Source organism: Colletotrichum gloeosporioides (assembly GCF_011800055.1).
Source record: "Colletotrichum gloeosporioides strain Lc1 chromosome Unknown consensus_64, whole genome shotgun sequence".
Classification (NCBI taxonomy): Eukaryota; Fungi; Ascomycota; class Sordariomycetes; order Glomerellales; family Glomerellaceae; genus Colletotrichum; species Colletotrichum gloeosporioides.
The window spans coordinates 252,865-257,226 of NW_025544709.1; positions in this window are offsets into that span (position 1 = coordinate 252,865).

Here is a 4,362-nt window from a genome sequence, read left to right on the forward strand (position 1 = left end):
GTAAAGTTAGATTATATTTATAAAGTAAAGAGAATAGTTTTTAAGAAGGGTTATAAGGAGATATTAATAATTATAGAGGAGAGTAAGGTATCTAAAGTTCTTTTTATAAAGTCTTTTATATTAGAAATTTAGTCTATAAGTAGTTTTAAAGTACTAAATTTAGATTTAATTCTTAATTAAAATCTTAGTACTCTAAATTTCTTATTAGCGGAGTCTTAGTTATATTTTAGTATTTCTAGTTAAATAGATATATTTTCTTATTATATTAGTTTAAGGTATCCTCTTAGTTATACCTATACTAATAAGAGTTATATTCTTTATTTCTTAGTTTCTCTTTATTTCTATTATATTTCTTCTTATATTTATCTTTCTCTTTTATTAGTATATTTTATATATTCCTTAAATTCTTTTAAAATTATAAATAGGCTTAATCTATCTTTAAGATTAATATAATTAAGTATTTTAATATACTTATTAATTTTATCTTAATAATTAAGTAGGTTATTATTTAGTTCCTATATATTATCTTTATATCTATAGTTCTTCTATTTAATAAAGTATTCCTATTTATTATCTCTATATTAGTAGTTAAGTAGCTTTTTTACTTTATACTTTAGTTTATTATCTTTTATAATAATAAAGTTATTTATTTATAATCCTTATAATACTAGCTTAAGAAGTAAAATATAAAATACTAAGTAATACTTTATAGTTTCTAGGAGTTTAAGTTTATAGTTAACTAATAAAATAATTTATAAGATTTTAAAAGGTTTAAGTTTTTTATAGTTAAGTTTATTACTTAGTTATTTTATTNAATAACTTATAAAATTTTAAAAAGTCTAAGTTTTTTATAATTAAGTTTATTACTTAATTATTTTATTTTAATATTTTACTATATAAAGTAAGTATTATTTCCTTTTTTTAAGGTTAATCCCTTAATCTTTTATTTATTACTAAATCTTAATATTTATTATTAAATAAATTTAAGTTCTTTATAAGTATTATTTTAAATATCTTTAATTTATTATATTAAAATAGTAGTTTTAACTATAGCTAAACTTACTTAAAGTTCTTTATAAGTAGTTAGTTTAAAGTTATAGTTAAAGTAAAAGGGAGATTTCTTAATACTTTCTCTAATTATACTATTATAAATAAACTAAGTAATTAGTAGTAATATAACCTAATTATCTTAGTTATAATTAATATAAGTATAGAGGTATATTTTCAGGATTTAGTTAATATATTCTATTTATCTATTAGTCTATAAGTGAAATATAGTAGATATTAATATTTTAATACTAAGTTATAATATAATTAATTTCTAAAATTTAAAAATAAAGATTTTATTTTAGTCTAATATAATTTCCTTAAGTATTCTATAGTTAGTAATAATATACTTAAAGAAGGTATATATATATTCTTTAGTATTATTTACTTCTTTATATAAGATAAAGTAAGTATACTTTATAAGTTAGTTTATAATAATAAGAATATTATTAAAGTATACTCCTATAAGAGGTTTTTATAACTTTAATAGTTTAATAATAAAGTTAAAAGATATAGATTACTAAGTAGTTTAAAATATAAATAAAGGTTATAGTATATTATAAAGTTAATATTAAGTAAGTTTACTTTTTAGGTATACTTTATAATTCTTAATTACTTTTATTATATATTCTCTTATAACCTTTTCTCTATATTATTATTATAGTTATTTTTAGGTTTTTATANTTTATAATTCTTTAGTAGCTATATATAGGGTATATATAAAATTCTATAATTACTTTATTATTTAGTTTACTAATTAAGTTAGTATTAGATTATCTAGCTATTATTAAGAGTTTAGTTACTAATATTAAGTCTCTATTATTTTATTATTTAAGAATTACTTAAGTTTCTTTAAGTATTAAGATATTATAGTTTAGTTATTAACTAAAAGTATTTACTCTACTATTATCTAATCCCTTTTAATAAATTATTTAGAAGTTAAATTCTAAGAGGAATNGAATTCTAATTATTAGATTTATTATTTATTAAGTATTTTTAAGGTTATAAAATATAAGAGGTTTTTATAGTTTAAATATATAAGTACTTTATAAATTATTCTTAATAGTTTAAGTCTTTATTCTTTAAAGATTTTAATAATTACTATAAGTTCCTTAATATAGATTTAGTAGTTAAGCTTAAATCTATAAAGTTTATAAAAGAAGAAAATATAAAGGTATAGTTATCCTTTTAGGTCTTATTATAATAGCTATACTTTAATTATATAGTTAGATATATTAAGTTCTATTTTAAACTATTTTATTAAGTTTAGAATAATTAAGATAAGTTTATAAATAATAAGGTTTTTAATCTTCTAGAATACTATTTATTATAGTTCTTCTTATATAAAAAGTATATCTTTATAGCTAAAGCTAATAAGAGCTATATTAATTTATTATAATCTTTAATAAATTTATAATAGAAGTTAATAAAACTTAAAAATTCTTAAACTTCCTTAAAGTTATTAGGTATTAGCTATTCTTTAATAGCTTTAATTTTATTTTTTAATATATAAACCTTTCTAGAAGTAATAATAAATCTAAAGTATTCTATTTTTTATATATAAAATTTACTTTTTTTAGGTTTAATTAAGAGTTTAGTTTTCTAAAAAGTTTATAAGATATAGTAAATATCTTCTTTATACTTCTTAAATATAAGTAGGAAGATAAGGATATTATTTAAATAGATAACTATATAGATATTAATATATTCGCATAGTACTATATTAATTATATTCTAGNAGAATATTATAGGTATATTAATAAGACTAAAAAGTATAATAAAGTATTTAAAATATCTTTTTTATATCTAGAAAGTAGTTTTTTATTCTTTACTTTATTTTATTTAAATAAAGGTATAAGCCTCTTTAAGATTAAAAGCTATAAACTAATTAGCTTTATATAAGAGTTATCTTATCTTATCTATAAGGAGTAGTAAATAATAATTCTTAATTATTATTTTATTAAGTATATAGTAGTTAATATATAGTTATAGTTTTCTATTCTTTTTAAGTATAAATAAGATTAAGTTTTTTATTAATAATATTAAAGGTTTAATATAACCTTTCTTAAGGTTTTCTTTAAAATACTTATTTAAGGTTTCTATCTCTATTAAGTTAAATCTATAGATTTTATTAAATTATAGTTCTTTCTTTTCTTTAAGGGGGATTTTATAATTAAAACTAATATATTTAAGTAGTTTAATCTCTAATTTAGTTATAAAGAGTTTCTTATAAACTCTATATTCTTTTAAAATAAATAGAAATAGATTATTCTTTTATTTAAGATCTATTATAATTAATAGTTATAATATAGCTTATTTTACTATAAAGTAGTAAATATATTATTTTATAATTCCTTACTATATTAACTTATTTAAAGTTTATTTTTAATAAAGTTACTTAAAGACTAAGTTATTATAATCCTAATAAAGTTAGCTTTTACTCTAATCTATCTATAGGTTACTTATTTATAGCTAAAGTAGTTTTAATATTATATTATATATTCCTAAGTTAGTAATATTAAATTAGATTTTTTCTTTTTAATTTAAGTAATTTATCTTAAGAAGTATAATCTTATTATAAATAGTACCTCTTTTATATTTAAATTCTTCTCTTTCTACTATATATAATTAATATAGTTATTCTTTTCTTCCCTATAATATTTTTAGGCTATTAATAGCTTAAGAGGTAATAAAGTTTATTTTAGCTCTACTATTAATTAGTATAAGTATTATCTATTAATTAATAATAACTTTAAGTTCTATATTACCTTAATATCTTTATAATATTTAGTAAATAAACCTTTTCCTTATTACTTATTATAGTTCTATATTAGTAGGTAAGTTTAGTTTTTTAATTACTCTAAATATCCTAAATAGGTAATTTACTTTCCTTTTTATTATACTTTTATAAAGTTATTTTTATAATATCTAACCTAAAGAAGTTAAGGTTTATTTTTTATAATTCTCTAAGTATATACTTTTCCCTTATAGTAGATCTAATATTTATTATAATAGTATTTATCCTATTTTATCTACTTATTATAGAAGTATTTTATAAGAAATTATTAATTAGAAGTAAATATAGTAATATTATTATTAAATTTTCTAAGTTTCTATTTAGTAAGGGTATATATAATATAGATATTTTATAGGGGACTATTATTATATTACTTAAGTTAGAAATAGTAGTTATATTTATCTCTTATATAGATTTTATAATAGTTAAAAAAATATTATACCTAAAAGAGGTATTAATAGTTAGAGTTAATAATTCTAAAGTATAAATAATCTTTAATTCTAACTTAAGTAATATAA